The sequence below is a fragment of the Eulemur rufifrons genome, chromosome 6 (genome assembly GCF_041146395.1).
Source record: "Eulemur rufifrons isolate Redbay chromosome 6, OSU_ERuf_1, whole genome shotgun sequence".
In the NCBI taxonomy this organism is placed as follows: domain Eukaryota; kingdom Metazoa; phylum Chordata; class Mammalia; order Primates; family Lemuridae; genus Eulemur; species Eulemur rufifrons.
This window is the reverse complement of record NC_090988.1, coordinates 88586594-88606195: the sequence shown is the minus strand read 5'-3', so window position 1 is coordinate 88606195 and position 19602 is coordinate 88586594.

The following is a 19602-nucleotide window of genomic DNA, read 5'->3' as shown; positions in this document are numbered from 1 at the left end:
TGCAAGAACATACTGCAGCCATGAAAAGAAATAACAGAGTGGAATCAAAAAGGAATAATTAGAGAATAAGAAAGAAATCGTGAAAGTAAAAAACCTGATGGCAAACATTTTTAAAATAGCAAGAGCTGAAAGACAAAGTTGAGGAAATTCCTCTGGAAATACAACAGAGAGAGACAGATGAGACAGAGGAGAAACAGGAGAGAATACAAAAGACATTAGGGCATCATCTAGGAGGGCCAACATTCAGCTAACAGGAGTCCCAAAAATAGAGGAAGGAATGAAACTGTCAAGGAAATAATACAAGAAAGTCTCCCATAATTAAAGGACGTGAGTTCCCAGATGGTAGGAAGCACCGAGCATCCAACTCAGTCAGTGGAAGAAACACCCACGTCCGAGCTCACCGTGTGACATTTCAGACACAGGCACCAAGAGCAGGTCTGGAGGGGGCAGGCCGGGACTGGGATGAGACCAGCGAGGCACTTGCCTTGTGTATAAAACTTAAGGGAACACCAACAAAACTCAGTGATCAAGATACAAAAAAATTCATCCATTATTTAAAAAAATAAAAAAAAAAAATAAGGCAAAATAACCCAGGATGAGCAAAATAGCAAAATTCTAAATGAAGACATGATCCGACAGGACTGGGGTCTGGGTGAGGCGAGTGTGGTTGAACTGCGAAAGTGCAGGTTCAGATCCCGTCTTTATTTAAAATCGGTATTTTGACAGCTGAATCTTTTGGCACTGCCTTAGGTGTCTGCACCTCAGGCGAGTGTTCCCCTCACCTCGTCCCGGTCCCAGCCCTGCACAGGGAGCATCAGGAGTGAGGATGGCATCGAGTTTCTCACCAGCAACAAGGAAACAATGCCTTTCAAAATCCTGACCGCAAACGTTTCTTCACCTGGCACTCCGTACCAACCCAGACTGCCAATTAAACGTGAGGGGAAAATAGAGATCTTTCTAGATACACCAGGTCTTCAGATAACTTGCCTCCCTGGTACCTTCTCTCAGATGTGTTCCATTAAAACCAGGGAGCCAAGAAAGAAGTCGGATCCAGGAACAGGAACTTGAACACAGGAGAGAAGGGGAAGGAAAATTCCTTGAGAAATGGCTCAGGGACTACTTGGAGGACAGCTCTGCCTGGCTCAGGGACTACTGGGAGGACAGCTCTGCCTGGCTCAGGGACTACTCGGAGGACAGCTCTGCCTGGCTCAGGGACTACTCGGAGGACAGCTCTGCCTGGCTCAGGGACTACTCGGAGGACAGCTCTGCCTGGCTCAGGGACTACTCGGAGGACAGCTCTGCCTCGGCCCAGAGAGCAGCCAGACCAGAGCGACAGGAAGTCAGGGGCTCTCAGGGGTGAGGGAGTTTGTCCCCAGGAAAATAAATCAGACTAACAAATTATCTGACAGGTTTCTCATGTGGAAAATTATATTGAGGACATGGAAAGATTGAATCAGTTGTTTAAAAAAAAAACAATAAACAAACCTAAGTTGATGAAAAATGAGGTAATTATTAACAGGAAGAAGCAAAAAAGAAAGTAAATAAGATCATAGTCTACTACTTGGCCCAGGAGTAAAATATATTTGTGTATTTAGAAAGGTGAAAATGTAGGATATGGACTTTAAGAAATGGAGATATTATTTTGGGAGCATGTATGGGAGGGGGAGAGGGAGTGGAAGAAAAACTTCTGTAACCACACGAAGGCGTCAATCTTATGACTGAAGAGGACTCAGGAGATTGAAGAATAGGTGTGCTATTTAGAGCCAGAGAGGTGAATAACAGAAGAAACAGCTTTGGGGGAACGAGGTGAGGGAAGACAGGCGTGGGATGGGGAACAGGAGACTGTCACTTTCAGTTGTAAGCCTTTTGGGACACTATTTGGCTTTTCAAAAGATTTACAGCTAATACTTTGATTAAAACAAAACAAATTTTTGGAAAAATAGATTTGGGTCTTATTCTCTCCGGTATCAGGGAGGAGGACTTCACCCGCTACCCCTGGTATCCTGACACCTTCCCTCCGTGGGCGACTGGGGCACTGGGCTTGTGTCACCAGCGCTGGCAGAGTCCTTCATTCACTCAAAGAGTAAGTGAGTGAATTCCTCTCCCTTTGTTTTTAAATAAAGTTAGTTAAGTTCAGAAGAACTAAAAAGGAAAACCTTTTGAAGATGCTGACTTGGGAAAGCCGAGCTAACATTAAAGGGTCTTTGTCTTTCACTGGCTATCTCAGGTAATAATGACACTTTTTAAAATTTTTCATTTTCCAGGGTTGGGTGGGGTTGGTTGAGGTCACAGGCTGGATGGGAACAGGGTGGGATATAGACAGACACATCTGGGCGCCAACACTGTCTCTGCCATTCACTAGCTGTGGGTTCAAGGCAAGGGATTTAACCCCTCTGAGCCTCAGTTTCCTTGTCTGTGCGGCAGGGACAGTAGCAGAGAAAAACGCTCTGTAGGGTTGTTGCTAAGGATAAGAAAAGTGTAGGTGAAGAGCCTAGCACACGGGGGGTGCTGGCTTTCTTAAGCTGCAGGACATGCAGTGACAGCAGTTCTTCCCTGGGCCCCACTTCCTGAATTCCGGTCCTTATGGAACTTTCTGGAAAGCTCTGGCCTCTGCCTCCGACACCACTGGACACTGGGCTGTGCATGGGCACGCTATGTATTAGCAAAGTGGTTCAGAGCACCTACACATTTTCAGCGACATCCGAGGAATTCCATGTGGGGATCTGCGCTGAGATAGTTTTGGTAGCTTTGCCTGGTTTCTAAACAAAAATTATTTAGGTGGGAACAGATTCAACTTGAAATTTCCATGATTTTCACACGACCTTTAAATACCCCAGATTTGCAGTTTCCTTCTTTCTCTAATGAAAAACTGGATCATCTTGGGGAAAAAAAAAGAAACTTAATTTGATGCTGTTGTTCTGCAAGGCTCCTGGCGTCCCTCTCTCCATCTCGTCCTGCCTCCGCGCTCCTCCTGCTTGCTAACCCCGCAGCCCCGGTTGGCCCCCGTCCACCGCCCCTCCGTGGGAACTGCCTGCTCGCAGCTCACCAGGGCCCTCCCCGTGGCCACGTCCAGAGACCTTGTGCAACTTCCTTTTTCAGGCTGAATTTAACTCCTCTTCTAGAAATGTTCTCCTACCTTGGCTGCAGGATGCTGAAGAAGTTTACTTACTTGTTTATTATTATTTTTTAAAAAAATTCTTTGTCTTCATTGTCGATTCTGTGATCATTCCCCAACGTTCAGTCCTTGATTTTTCCCTCTTTATTGCCTTTATTCTTTAATAGTCTCTGGTGACCTTTAATGCCCTCCAGTGCCCACCTCTGTGTGGATTATTCCCTTAGTTCTCTCCCCATTTCGCTCCCGTCTCTCCCTGGAGTTCACGCTGAGTCAACAGTGGACTACTGGATATTTTCCCTGTGATGTCTTGGAATTACCTCACCCCTAAGACAGACCATCTGCCTTCAACTCCCGGTCTTGCTCGGTGGCACTGGAAGCCCTGGAGTCATTCTTTGCTCCTCTCCCCTTCGTACCACCTCCCCGCCTTCAGCCTTACATCCTGAACCAGCCCACGGCCTCTGATCTAATTGGAGCAACCTCCACGCTGTCCCCAAACATGTGGTCACTCCTCTGTTATGCCTGGAGCCTCTGGGAGGGCACACTGTCGCAGTCACAGTTTTCAAAAAGAGAGACTTAGTGTTAACCACCTTACATTCACTCAGAGTCCAAGGACGGTGCAAAGCATCCTTTGTCCCAAGGAGTCAGCCACTGGTCCCCCAAAGCCCTTCTAGGGGTCAGCTGGACTAGAGGTGTGTGCAGAGGGTGGCGGTGCTTCGAGGTCTGCAGTCCAGCCCTCTCCCCGGAGTCTGCCTCCACCCTGCAGGGGCGACGTCAGAGCCTTCAGAATTTAAATTCTCCAAATTCTTAGAGCATGTCTAAGACAAACCAACTATTCTCTTGCTTCTCTGATGATTATTATGCCAACAAAGTCGCTGTCTTTTTACTTAATCTTGTCAAGGAGACTGTCTCCTCCAGGGTGGGGAGGGGATGAACATTCCTTCCCGCCACCATCTCATATTGTCCTTGTGTCTTTGTTGATGCCGGTCATCTGACTGGAATATCTGCGTCTCTCCCATCACTATAGGCACACTCTACCTCTTCTCCAAGGTAGCGAGGGGGTCTCAGCCATGTTTCTGCCATGGACACCATTTGGTGGCCGGATGAAGCCTGCAGAACCCTCCTTAAAAAAATGATTTTAAACATACAAAATAAAATATACAGGATTATAAAGGAAACTGATTGAAAACAGTTATTAAAATATTAAAAAAACCAAATTGGTGATACAAAATACTATGTTTTTTTATTAACACATATTAAAGTGACTATAATTTCGAAGTGCTATAGTGATGCACATCAATGAGATTTTGCTCCTGTCTCCAATATCTGCAATATTATACGTGATAGGAAAATATCTGTTACATCTACTTCTGTGGTTTGTAGCCTACATTTATAGTGGAAGGAGATGCTAAGTTTCAGTTAGAGATTAGTGGACATAAAGATGTCGCTTTCCTCATCCAAGTTCATAGGCCCCTGAATTCTGTCCACAAATTCTACAAGTTAAATGCAGGTCCCAGTTAAGAACCTCAACTCCTGCTTCCGTAATTCAACCCTCTGCTTCTATTTTGAGTTTTCCCTCATGCTAAATTCTTTTTTTTTTTTTTTTTTTTTGAGACAGAGTCTCACTCTGTTGCCCAGGCTAGAGTGCCATGGTGTCAGCCTAGCTCACAGCAATCTCAAACTCCTGGGCTCAAGTGATGCTCCTGCCTCAGCCTCCTGAGTAGCTGGGACTATAGGCATGTGCCTCCATGCCCAGCTAATTTTTTTAATATATATTTTTAGTTGTCCAGCTAATTTCTTTATATTTTTAGTAGAGACGGATCTCACTCTTGCTCAGACTGGTCTTGAACTCCTGAGCTCAAGCGATCCTCCCGCCTCAGCCTCCCAGAGTGCTAGGATTACAGGTGTGAGCCACCACGCCCGGCCGCCACCTTATGCTAAATTCTTACGATATTCATTCAGTCATTCATTTAACAAACATTTACCAAGATCGCTCATATCTGTGCAGGTCGTTGTGCCAGATGTTGGAGGGCCACGAGGAGAGCAGACACCACCAGTTTTACAAGGAGTGGAAGAGGCAGACCTATTCCTGCCCAACCACGATGCCAGACATAGCACAAAAAGCCTTGCGGAAGAGCTTTAAACAAAGGTCTGGAGGATCCTAGAGGAGGCAGGAGTTAACATTTCAACTTAATGAGGAGATGGAGGAGGGAAAGGTTTCAAGAAGAAGGTGGCGTTTGAGCGTGGCCTTGTAGAGGGAGTAGGATATAAATAATTTCCACATGGTTTAATTAGAAATTGCCAGTATTTTTCCTTTTTCTGTCTTGCCACAAGTAAACACAAGGTTCTTAGCAGATAGCGATCATGTCTTAATATGTCTTTTATATTCCTCAGAGCCTATGACAGGACTGAGCATGGGCACTCGATATGTGCTTGTTGATTAACAGTGGTTTGTTTTTAGAATGTAAGTTCCCGTATCAGTTAGTTATTGCTGTGTCACAAGCTACCCCAAAACCAGTGGCTTTACACGATCTGTCATTTCTCATGGGTCTGTGGTTAGTTCTGCTGAGCCAACTGGCTGTTCTCACTTGGGCTCTGTGGTCACTGGAGGATTGGCCAGAGGCTGGCTGGTCTAGAATGGCTTTGGCTGGCAAGACGTGGCTCTCCTCTGCCTGCTTTTTAAAGTTGTGTTTGCATCAAGTTTGCGGGTGTTCCATTGGTCAAAGCATCACAGGGCTAAGCCCAGAGTCAGTGTGGGAGGATACTACCCAAGGTGAGGGATACAGGAAAGCATAAAAAAATCTGGCCAGTAATGTAATCAATCTACTATAGTCTTCACAATTAAAGGATCAGCCTCAAATCCTTCGTGGAATGAGACAGATCTAAAATCAATCAACAAATAAATGAGTAAGCAAAAGTTAAAGGGTAGGGAGGCAATTTATAAATTCAAGTAGTGATGGGTCTCCTCCTGTGGCTATATCCTGGGCGTTTGAAGAATGTTATCCACAGAACTTGGCTGGGCCATCCTTTTATTATTACTTTTTTTTTTTTTTTTTTTTTGAGACAGAGTGTCGCTTTGTTGCCCTGGCTAGAGTGAGTGCCGTGGCGTCAGCCTAGCTCACAGCAACCTCAAACTCCTGGGCTTAAGCGATCCTACTGCCTCAGCCTCCCGAGTAGCTGGGACTACAGGCATGCACCACCATGCCCGGCTAATTTTTTCTATATACATTTTAGTTGGCCAGATAATTTCTTTCTATTTTTAGTAGAGACGGGATCTCGCTCTTGCTCAGGCTGGTCTCGAACTCCTGACCTTGAGCGATCCACCCGCCTCGGCCTCCCAGAGTGCTAGGATTACAGGCGTGAGCCACCGCGCCCGGCCTATTATTACTTTTTTTTAAACTGGATGCAAACCCATTGAATTGTCTTTTCATGTTTGATGTTCCATCAGTTAAGCATCCCACACAATTTTACATAGAGATGTTTTCTTTCCCCCTGAGGACATCTGCAACAACCCAGAACACACTTTCCCTGGTACTTGACTCTCAGTTGCTATAAATATCAGACATTCTGTCAGCAGCTCAGGGTCACAGCTCAGGTTTCCTGAACCAACACTGCTTGTCCCTCTGCCTTGAGTTGTGTCATTTACAGGCAGCGGCTGGGCAGGCAAAAGGAAGTGCAAAGTACAGGTCAGAAGAGGTGTTTTCTGAATAACTGCGCAAAGCGTATATATGTGGGGGGCACGTTTATTCATAACGGTCGTGTAAAGCTCTACCAGACCTGAGTGGGAATCCCAGCTCACCATTTGTGGGCCATGTGACCTCTGAGCCCCAACTTACTTTATCTGTAAAGTGGAAGGAACCAGGGACTCTTCCTTGAGTCCCCGGATGCTGCCTGACCAAATCCACCCTCTGCGCACAGTGGGTCAGGTTCACTTCGACGCCTATCACCTTTTGCCTGCTGTAAGTCTCTGAACGTTCCAGAAGTCCATTATTTAGGCTTGTGATTCTTATTTGGAATGTGCTGTGCTCTAATACGTTTGTCAGTGTCTTCCTTCTTGTGCACATTTCTGTTTTTTCCTTAAAAATTGACCTCAGTTGACATAGGACATAATACCTGCTTTTTTCCCTTTGGTTTAAGTATGTTTATGATGGTCATATTTTCAGTTACATCATACCATAAAAATGTTTTAAAACCAGTAAAAATAGAAATTAAAAAACAAAATCCCCGTGAATGCATCTGAGGTGACGCTGTAGTCAGCCGTCCCTCCCGCAAGAGACGCAGAACGTCTACTCCGCGCTCCACCTGGTGCGGCTCCCATTGTGAGTGGTGGCGCTGAGGAGAAATTAAAATTACAAGAGTGTTTCCTTCCAGATGTTGTTGCTACAGGCTCAAGGTGCTCTTTTAACTGGGACATCGGGCTTTCTTGAAATAGACAAGAATTCTAGAAACTTGACATTGTGTCTGATTCATCGCTTAGACTTGCTGCTGACTCATTCTCTCCTTGATAGGTTCTTCAGCAGTAACTTTAATTACATCATTTACTTATTGTTTTTTTCCCTTGATGTATTCTTTTTCAACAATTCTTGTTTATCATCTCAGTGATTGGACCGTCTCACCTCTGGTCGCTAGAAACAGGAGCTGAGTTTTTCGCGTATCTCAGTGTGTCCATACACCCTCGGGCTTGTAGACTTGCAACACATCAGCAGAAAGAATGCTTTCCACTTTGCTAGTGTTTCACACAGCTTATCTTATTTAATGATCTCGGCCATCCTACAGAGTAGATATCATCCTGTTAAAAAATGCAGTGACAGAGGTTCTGAGAGGGGACTGTAACTTGAACAAGGTCATTCGGTAGAATGCCCAAATGCCCCCAAATCTTCATCCTTCCCCGTACCCACACCTTTCACCATTCATCTGCACTGTCCTTCTCTGGCTCTGGGTTTAGCAACATAAAAATTTGCTCTGGCCAATGGGATCAGGGCAAACATGATGTAAGCAAAAGCTTGAAAAATACTTGTGCAACCAGTCGTGTTTGCCTTCTCTCACGGACCCCTGCCATTGTTCTGAGAACATGGTTGGGCTAGCCCCACCGAGGATAAGAGATGCATGGAGCAGAGCTGAGTCACTCAGCTGTCCTAGCGGAGGCCAGCCTAGATCAGACAATGCCAGCCAAGCCCTAAGCATACCAGTGAGCCCAACCATGATCAGCAGAGCCTCGGAGCCAACCATCCCAGATCTGTGAGCAACAAATGCTTTCTACTGTATCCCACTGAGGTTTTGTGATTCTTTGTTTCACAGCATTATTGTGACTATATGTAACTGATAGAATCAGAATACAGGAAAGGGCAGATCTTTGGAATTGTCCAGGAGTAGGTTTGAATCCCAGGTCTGCTATTTGGAGTGTGTGTTCCTTTTTGAGACACAGTTTCCTTATCCTTAAAATGAAGTAATAATACTTCCCTCATAGGGTTGCTGGGAAGATTAAACACAAGGTGCAATAAAGCAAGCCCTGGGGGCATAACCAAAAAATAGTGGCTTCTCACAGCAATGCCTCAAAACCAACAACTAGGGGATACAGGGCCTAGACTGAAGACTGTCCAAACGGGAAGCCATCAACTCATCAACTCAAAAGAATGAAGAATTAGGGCCAGAATGGCTCGGTTCTAACCTTACAATGAAATGCAGCTTCCCTGAATCCTCCGTTGCAGTATAGGAGGATCCCTATAGGAGGATGCCGTGTAGGGCCGGCCTTTAAAAAATTAATGTTGCTTAAATTTAGGAGGCTGGAAAAAAAAAGCCAAATCCAATAATTTCTTTTGGACCTGTGGTTTAGCCAAATAGGTGGCAGTGAATTGGGGAAGGGGTGTTGCTTTCGCCCCGGGGGTGGGTTTGTTTCAGATCCAGGTACTCCAAGCGCTGTGGGTGCAGTGGTCCCGGCTGCATTTGCTCTGACACTCTGTTGGTTGCCCTCCTGCTTCCACATGCATTTTTGATGACAGATCATTCCAGAAATGTGAATATTTCCCCAGGAGGCTTTGCTTTGTCATCTGGCCTTCTTTTCTGGGCCTCCCGTAGGGCTGCCCTTTCCCTTCCTTTGAAGCCATTGTCTTCTTGACATGAGAAATGTACTCAGGTAAGCTTAGGGCTAATTATCTCAAGGGGGAAGAAAAAATAAAACCAACTGAAGGTTGAAATACAGAACAATTAACTCTGCAAACTCTAAGAAGTCATAGATGCTCTTTGAAAATTAAAAAAATTTATATACTGTTAAGAGATAGTTTTCTCCCTAAGGAGGATTAACTTGGGTTGTTTCCTACAAAATTCAGCTCCCTTCTCCTCTCTCCTCCACTCCTGCCCCAGATAGCTCACTTTTCTTTGTCTTCTCTGACGGTGGCGATGGGTGACAATGGATGCACTGGACTCTGTCTCTAACTCATTGTGTGACCTTGGGTAAGCCACATGGCATTTCTGAGCTCTGCTTCTCACCAGGAAAATGACATTTCTTTACGAACTTTTTTTAGTACTATAAAACAATAATTTGTTATCTCTTACCATTCCATGGATTGACTGGGATCAGCTGGAATTTCGTTCTTGGTATCTCTCCTGTGGGAGACAGTGGCTGAGACTGGAGTCATCTGAAGGCTGGACTGGGCTGGATGTCCAAGATGGCCCACTCTTGGGCAGAGATGGCCAAATGTGTGTTAGTCAGAAAGTGCTAGAGGCATTCAGGGGAAGGAGGGCTGGGCCCAGGAAGCCTTCCTGGAGGAGGTGACTCTTGATCTGAATCTTGAAAGGGGAGCAGTGGGAAGGGTATTTCAGGAGGAATGAAGCATGAGGAGTGGCACGGCAGGGGACAGCACCCCATGTGGGTGACTGTTGCATGAAGGTAGAGGTGGGAGGCAGAGGGAGATGGGGCCAGAGATGCAGGCAGGGCCCAGGCCACGCAGGGCCTTGGAGCACAGGCAACAGTATTCCCATTTTCCTGGGCAAGCACACAGAAGCTCAGGAAGAGAGATGGACTTGACTAAGGTCCCATAGCTGTAAGTGACCAGCCAGGCTTTGAACCCAGGACTCTGACTCCTCAGTCTCAGCCCCTTTTTGCTGCGGCCGGCTATCATCTGACTGCATTGCTGCCGCTGGGCTTCCCAGCTTCCTCTCCTGTTTCTCTGAGGCTCCTGGCAGGCCAGGGGTGTTGCTTTTCTGCACCATTTATTGTAATGACTTCAATTAAACCATCTCTCGCTGGATCAGTGAGCAGCTCCAGGCAATCGATGGGCAGGGCTGGCTACCAGGGAAGTAGAGTCTCCTCCCCTTGTCCCTGCCAATCCTAGGCCAGGGATCCTGTCCCCATGTCTGGGGGAGGACTCAAGAGAGGAAATGGGGGCCAGGGGCAGGCAGAAAATCATAAAGGGACAAGGAAGCAAGTGTCTGTTTCCTTCCAGATATAGAGGGTGCATGGCCAGCCTTGGATGTCTGTCCTCTCCCTGGCCCCGCCTGCAGCTGCCCTGGTTCGGCCGTGATGCTGGCAGGGGCCTGGAATGTGGAAGGAGAGAGGGTGGAGAATTTCGTCCCTGCCACCTCTCTGCTCTGACACAGAGTTCTGGCGGTACCCTCAGCTTGGCCACGGCTCCGGCCAAGCAGCCCTTGCCACTGTCCCGCCTCACTAGGCTCCAGCAACACTCCTTGAGGCCTGGCTTCCAGCAGTTTGCAGTCTCTGGGTGCTCAGCATCCTTCTGGGTCTCTTTAATCCAGCCCTCCGTCAATTGTCTTTCCTCATTAAAGTCTCTTCGGTTGAACTGTTTGAGCAGGGTTCTGTTTCCTGTTGGGACATTGACGTATCCTCAGAAGGCTCCTTTCCACTCTGAAATCCTACGTGTTTGCGAGGGGCAGAGGCAGCAAGGAACTGGCCGACTCTCAGGGCCACATAGCCGGGTTGTCCCGTGACAGAAAGTGTCCAGGCCAAGAGATGCCAGCTCCTCACTGGCTTTTCCTTCCCTTTCGATGGTCCTCAACCTCCACAGCCTTAGCTCAGATCCCTAGCATTTGCTTTTTGTTTTAATTCAGCTTTATTGATGTATAACCTAGGTACCGCTCACTGCATCCGTGGAAGGTATACACTTAGATGAGTGCCTGTCTGCTCTGGTTTGAATGTTTGTGTCCCTCCAAAACTCATGTTGAAACTTACTCCCCATTGTGGTGGTGCTAAGAGGTGGGGCCTTTGGGGAAGTGATTAAGTCGCAAGGGTTCTGCCCTCATGAATGGGATTAATACCCTTATAAAAGAGGCTTCAGAGAGCTGTCTGGCCTTCTGTTCCTTCTGCCGCACGAGAACACAGTGTTTGTCCCTTCTGGAGGACACAGCAGGAAGGCGCCATCTTGGAAGCAGAGAGCAAGCCCCTACTAGACGCTGAATCTTCCAGTGCCTTGGGCTGGGACGTCCCAGCCCCTAGAACTGTGAGAAATAAATCTATGTCACTTATAAATTGTTCTAGCAGCAGGAACAGACTAAGACACACATCCTTTCTACCCAGAACTATTCTAACGACTCTCTAATTGGTCTCCAGCCATCATTATCCTTCTTGCAAATTCACAATCCTCAGATCTGGTCACATCAGTCACCTGGTTACAAACCTTGGCTGTTGCTCCCTCTGTCCTGAGATCAAAGCCCAAATTCCTTAGTGTGACCTATGAGGCCTTCACGAGCTGGACTTGACCTCTCCAGGCTCAGCGGCTGCCACGTGCCACGGATGCTCCAGCCGTAATGAACTACCTGAGTCACGCTCTCCCCACACTCTCTGCCTTTGCGCAAGCTGCTCCCGCACCTAAAGTGCTCTGCACCCTCACGTCTTTGACACCCAGCATCCCCATGCATCTCGCTAGCTCCTCTCTGCCCTTGACTGCCCCGAGTCCCTCCTCTGTGCTTTCACAGCACGTTGTGGTATTTCTCTTATTACACTTGTCCCGAACCATGAACGATGTCTCCCTCATTAAAGCGTGGGCAGCCTGAGGTTAGAGTCTGTGTTTCATCTCTGCACCCCTGGCCGCTAACGCTGTATGTGGCACATCATTCACTTTTCATTCATCCATTGATCAACTATTGATTGCCTAGTATATGCCAAGCACTCTTTCAGCACAGGGCTAAGGGACTATGCAAGACAGGGGTACTAGCTACTCAGCTGTTGTCTCTCTGTTGCAAATCCACTCTTTTATACTTTGCTTTATGATGCTGGGGCTGGGATGTCCAGTCATAGGACTTCTGGTTCCATCAGCAGTGAGAGTAGAGGAAGACTGGAAGGCAGGAAGAGGAAGCAGGGATCTGCTCCTTCTGTTTTGCTTGCTGGACCTTGTCAGGGTTGCCCCAGCAATGACCCTTGTCCCTGGTAGAAGCTGGCTCTAGTTGCTAGCTCTTTTCAGTGCTCCCAGGACCAAGCTCTCAGAGGTGAGCAGCCAGGAGGGGCCCCTCCGAGGGCTGGCTCCCAGCTCTACCAGCTCTACCTCCGAGCACGTGGATTCTGACCACCCCACTGCGTCCTGTGGTTATTACCTCTGTCTTATTGCACTGTTTCCTTTTGGGTTCTTCCTCTTCTTCTAACCTGTTTTAAACTAATGCCTTTGATGAAATTATCACCGCTGAAATTCCAGTGCAGTTCTGGTCTCCTGACTGGACCCTGACTGAAGCAGTGGGGAAGGCCCTGGGCTTGTGGATCTCAAATTCAAGGTGGGGAAGACCGACAACAAACTAATAAAAAAGAAAGCAGTAAAAAGTTATGATGAAAAATTAGACGCGTAATGGATGGAGCCTGGGCTACTTAGATTAGGTAGCTGGGGAAGCTCTCTCCAAGAAGGTGACATTTAAGCAGAGAAAGAAATAATTTTCCACCCACGCAAGAATGTTCCAGGGAAAGAGAGCAGTCAGTGCAAAGGCCCCATGGAGGGAGTGGGCTTGTGCTCAAGGAGTGCGCAGCGCGGAGCAAGGGGGGGGGGGGTGCTGCAGAGGGAGAGGTCCCAGAGGAAGGCAGGGGCTAGATCATGTGGGCCTCCTTAGCCAAGGGTCTGTTTTCGTTTTTTGTTTTTGTATATTCTCAATGTATTGGAAAGACTCTAGAGAGTTTTAAACCATGGGAAATGACAAGATCTCATTTACATTTTAAAAATCTCTCTCTGGCTGCCGAAGGGGGGCAGTCTGCAGGGAGCCAGAGCAGAAGCTGTCTCCCCCCCAGAGCAGATGGGAGGCACCTCTCAAGGACAAGGAACCTGAGGCCCAGACAGCTCACAGGACCTGTGCTAGGTCACTCCATTTTGGACGTTTGGCTCCCCGATCAGTGCTCTTTGGTGGCTACCCACTCTCTAAGTGAGGCACAACTGACTGAGCACCAGGCAAAACTTTTTGGCCTAGTCTATAAAGAAGGCAAAGCTCCACGGGCAGCCACACACATGCCCTTGACAATGTTCCTGCTTCATAAAAAGTTCTGCTGTGTCCAACTCATGGTTCATCCAGGTCGCACTGTTCCAGTCAGTCACAGTAAGAGATGGGGAGCCTAGAAAGAAAACAAGGTTCCCTGGGGATTTCCTGCAGATGCTGGTGTGAATGAGCATGTCCCAAAGGCTGTGTGTTCTCCTTTCCTCTTCCCCAACACCCAGTCCAGCAACAAATCCTTCTGACTCACCCGCAAAACATTTCCCAACACTGACCCCTTTTCTCCAGGGCTGCCAGGAAGCATACCTTCTGGAAGCACCTTTTCTGTTCTATCCCAAAGGGCACGATCCACATAGACTAAACTATGAATCATGCCCCCGGAGCGGTGCACAGTTTCTGCTTCTCTCCCTCCCCACTGTGGCCACCCTCATTCAGCCATCATCTCGTCTCTCACCGGTGCTACTGCAGCGGAGATCCAGGTCTTCTGCAAGCTAAGACAGGCCGGAGGGCCTCACAGGTAGAGGGCAAGTGACACCCACCGGTGGGGTTGAACAGGCAGTAGGGACACTCTAAGTAGAAGGGAGGAATTTCTTTGTAAGTAGTGGTAGGAGGAAGAGAACGTTTCTATGTGCTTCAGGCAAGAGGTCCTTGCTTTACTGCAAGAACCCTTCCTCCTGCGAGTTTTAGGAGATGAGAGGAAATGGCTGGATGGGTCCAGAGAGTGCTACTGTGGTGATCTCAGCTGTTAACAACTTTTCCTCACAGCTCTGGGAAAGAAGGGGATGGAAGACTCTGGACAAAGCTGAGAGATCCTTCCATGCTTAGGAGCTTCAGAGACCTGACGGGCATGAGCTTCAGAGCCCCAGACACCATTCTGAACTAGAACTGAATTCTGATTGGCTGTCTCTGCCTGCCTCAGTTTATTCCTCTTACTGATTGGCCAGGTTCTTCTAACCACGGCAGAGGCCTGCTCCCGCTGCTGGGTCCTCCCACCTGCCACAGTGTCACCTGGGATTGGCTGGGTTCTGAAAGGCCAGGCTGGCTTGCCTCTTGCCACCATCGGATTCTTCCTCATTAAACAAATGAATCACAATCCTAATTAATTTGAGCAACAGAATTTATGTAACTACTCCCAGCAGGATGTCTGCTCTCAGTCGGCAGCGAGATTAATTCCTCTCTCTGGGAAATTCCAGCCGTGCTGGTCAATAAACCTTAATGATGGCTGAAATCTCCCATCTGTCTCTGCTCAGGGCAGGTAGCCCCTGCTAACCAGACGCCCAGGTGGCTTGATGCAGTGCCCCAGACACCGGGGGGACAAGGACAAGAACCTCCCAGCCTAGGTGTGTCCTGAGCCACATAGAGCACACAGTAGGTGTTCACTTAAGGACAGGGCCTGCTCATTCCCGGGCTGCACTTACCGCCCATGGGAGGTGTTCCATTTCTACTTATAGAATGAATGAGAGATCGTGTGCTGCTCAGATGCTTATGAAATGGTCTTGGGATCCTGAATTGCAACCAGGTCCCTCTGGCTCCATCCATCTTTTGCTCCCCTATTTGGGGTGACCATATCTAGTTCTATCATTTTACTATTTTGAACTTTCCCCGACTCAGAAATTTGGCACTAAGTGTTCCCTGCCCTTGAACTGTCCCAGCTCTCTCTCTCCAAAACAGGCCTCAGGCCGGCTGCCTGGGAGGGGAGGTTAGCGAAGTGGAAAGTGTTCCGGAATTAGTGCTAATTCTGGCTCTGCCACTTACTCAGTGTACGTCACCTCTCTGTTCTTAACCTTTCTCTGGATGTAAACAACACAAGGTTCTGGGGAAAGATTAAATAAGAAAACATGGTGAAAATGTACTGCATGGTGCTCGCCTCATTTAATTAGCGACAATGTCTTAGGCAATGGGGATACAAGGGTGCTCAGGCAGATGAGATTCCTACTCCCAAAGAATTTAATTTCTAGGACACAACAAGCAAGCAAGCAAATATATAAGGTAATCTTAGTTAGAGATCAGTGCTCAGCAAAAATAAAATAGAAAAATGTTATGAGAAGGGACCGAAGGGAATGAGGAACTGTTTGAGGGGCTGCCATTTGAATTGAGATCCAAATGACAAGAAGGAACTAACCACATGAAGATCTGGGGGGATGACATTCTAGAAAGAGGGAAAAGACATTGCAAAGACCCTGAGGTGTGAGTGAGCTTGGCGTGATCAGTTTGCGGATTTTGCTCTGCATCTTACAGGTGAATGGGCTAGGGTTTGGAAGGATTGAATGACTTGCCCAGCCACCTACCTAGGGGGTGCTAGGGTCCGGCTTGGAAGCCAAGTCTTCCACTCTCCAAGAGTGGAGTGCTTGTCATGACAGCACAAAGAAGGTGTAAAAGAAAGGAAAAGTGAGTGGGATGAGGTAAGGGAGGAACAGACTGTCTTGTCCTCCACCAGATCTAAATCTGTCCCTTCCTGACAATTGGCAGGACCATAGCACCTGGCTCCCGTGAGAGCTTTCCAACTCTGCTGGCCCAGGTTGTCAATGTCAGGCACCACTAGCCCTAACAGTCCCTCAATGAGTCAGTTACAATTCCTTCTTCCTTTTCAAGAGGAAAGACACAATTACTTCTATAATTTGGCTTTTTTTTTCCTGATTATAATACATGTTCATTGTAGAAAATAAAAAAAAAAAAAAAAAGGTAAAAATTAACCATAATTGCAATTTCTGGAATTTTTGGTGTCTATATTTTTGGTAAGTTCCCATGCACATAGATACTTTATAAGGTTATGAACATACTGCACATACAGGAAAAGTCTTCAAATGCATTTTTATTGTGACAGCTGTATAGTAGTTCATTACATGAACCAGCCCAAATATAACTATTTTAGGGCTTTTATTTATTTATTTATTTTTTTTTTTTGAGACAGAGTCTCACTTTGTTGCCCAGGCTAGAGTGAGTGCCGTGGCGTCAGCCTAGCTCACAGCAACCTCAAACTCCCGAGCTCAAGGGATCCTCCTGTCTCAGCCTCCCGAGTAGTTGGGACTACAGGCATGCACCACCATGCCCGGCTAATTTTTTCTATATATATTTTTTAGCTGTCCATATAATTTCTTTCTATTTTTAGTAGAGATGGGGTCTCACTCTTGCTCAGGCTGGTCTCGAACTCCTGAGCTCAAACGATCCGCCCACCTCGGCCTCCCAGAGTGCTAGGATTACAGGCATGAGCCACTGCGCCCGGCCTAGGGCTTTTATTATTATAAATAACACAAAGAACCTTCTTACATGTAAATACATAATATCCTAACAGAGTAGGGGAAACGCCCAACTGAGTGCTGTATCCTGTGCCCAGTGAAATCGTTTTCTTAGTTGGGGGGAACAGGGACATATGTGTTCCCAAACACCCTGCCCTTGAGTGTGCAGCATAGTTCATTGTTGCTCTCTACTGAGAAGTGGACATCATCACACTTTCCCAACTTTACCTTCATGCTCAGCCTCTCCCTATCATCATGGTCCCAGAAAGGATACAAAGGGGGAAAGGAGGAGAAAGAAAGGTGAATGCAATTTGATGCTACATTCTGAAACAATAAAGATACTATATTTTAGACACATGAATACTCATTTTTATTAAATAATAAGTTGGCAGGCAGGTGAGAGGGCCAGGATCAGGCCCTGGGCTCAGTATGCCAGAGTCTAAGGTTGTGTATGTGTGTGTGTGTGTGGGAACCTATGGCCTTAAGGCTACATGTGGCCTTATGGATCCTTAAGTGTGGCCTTTTGACTGAATCCAAATGTTTCAGAATCCCCCTTTTTTTTTTCTTGAGACAGAGTCTCACTCTGTTGCCCGGGCTAGAGTGCCGTGGTGTCAGCCTAGCTCACAGCAACCTCAAACTCCTGGGCTCAAGCAATCGTTCTGCCTCAGCCTCCCAAGTTGCTGGGACTACTGGCATGCGCCACCATGCCTGGCTAATTTTTTCTATATATTTTTAGTTGTCAGGTTAATTTCTTTCTATCTTTAGTAGAGACGGGGTCTCGCTCTTGCTCAGGCTGGTCTCAAACTCCTGACCTTGAGTGATCCACCTGCCTCGGGCTTCCCAGAGTGCTAGGATTACAGGCGTGAGCCACTGCACCCGGCACCCCCCCCATTATTTTTAATTTATCTTTGTTTGTCTTTTATATTTTTATTTTATTTTTAAAATGAATGTATTTAAAATACCAAAGAACAAATTAAGTGTCAATGAAATAATCCTCCCAGACTGACCAGCACAATTAGAACATTAGTGAGCCATGAGGGCTAAACTGACGGCTGCTATATTCATGATTTAGTTCTAACTTCCTCTGCCTGACTGGCACCACTACTGCACAAGGCTGGTTGGTGAGAGTTTATGGGGGTCGAGTACGCCAGTCTGTTACCAGCTTTTGACAACGGTGCACTGTGTTTCTGTTTGAAGTGGAATTTGTGAATAGTTGCACATCTCCACGGTATGTTTTCATTCTGTCTGCTTAATAGCCCATCATGTTAAAGGAGACCAAGAGAACACTGAAGGAAGAAACTAGATTTTGTAATGAGGGTTGGGAATTGCAATATTATCTTGTTTCTGCTGAAGATAAGAAGATTTGCTTGCTCTGTGAAATTCAATGCTTATCAGCATTATAACACTCATGAATAACACAAATATTTTAAATTAGAGGGAGCGGCACAAAAGGTTGTATTGCAGAAATTAAAAGATGAAAAGCAAAAGTAAAGACAATTCTTTCAAGTGCAAATAAGACCTGGAAATGATGCCACTGAAGCAATTTACAAAGTAGCTTATATACTGGGGGGCAGGGGGAAGGGAAGCCATTCAGTGATGTAGAAATTGTGAAAGAATGCTTTGTCCAAGTTGTAGGATGCTTAGACCCTGATGTTTCAAAGCACAAACAACTGCCTCTTTCAAGGAGAACCATAAGTGATTGGCAGCATTAATTAGCCTTCAACTTAACAGAATAACTTCATGCAATATTTTAAAACGAAAATATATATTATTCAATCACTTTGGATGAATCAACTGATACTACTGACTTGGCGCAGGTTTTATACTTCATTCAGGTCATAACAGAAGATTTTCATTGCTACGAAGAGTTACTCGTTTTGGGCACTCCTGTGAACAGAACACGGGGAGTAAGTATCTTCAACAACTTTCAAGGTACATGTCTTGAAGTTGGATTGAATTTGGTAAATTTATTGAGTGTATGTACAGATGGTGCACCTTCCATGACAGGAAAACATGAAGGGTTTATTGGACAGATAAAAAAGTATTAACAGATCCAGATGCTCTCATTTCTTTTTATTGTATCTTGCCTCAACAAAATCTCTGTGCTAAAGCTATTATTTCAAGTGACACTTTGCAAAAAGTTGTAAGTATTGTTAACTATATTTGTGCGAATGCAACACTGTGTCAGTTTTGTAACATGCTAAAGTTGAAAGATGAGGAACTCAGTGTGGATGAGGTATTCAGTGTGGATTTGCTGTATCACTCTAAAGTGCGTTGGCTATCACAGGGACAGGTGTTAGCCAAAATTTTATCTCTGTGAGAACAGATAGTTAAATTTTATAAAGAACAGAATCAGCAATGTGAATTATTGAAAGAAGATTTCTATAGGAATGCAGCATTTCTGTGTGACATGTTAAATCAAAATGAATTGAATATTTCTTTGCAAGGTAAAGCTAAGTCTATATATGATACGTGGCACAAAATCCAAGCATTTTCAAAAAAGAGATCTTTGTTCAAAGCACTTCTTCAAAAGGAAATTTCAGATGAACATTTCTCTCAGTTAGCAAAGGTCATTGATGAGCAGGATGATATATGCGAATCATTTGAAGAATATGCAGCTGTTATAGATCTACTAATTAGAGAATATAATGAAAGGTTCACTGACTGTGAGAATCATGACATCACACTCAAATTAGCATTTCAGCGTCACCTACTTGATATCACCAAGGCACCTGAAGAACTACTGATGGAATTGATTGAGCTCTCAGTAAATGACATTTTAAAGTCATTGTTTGATCCTAAGAAAGATCCAATTGAAATATGGAAAAATGCAGTAGA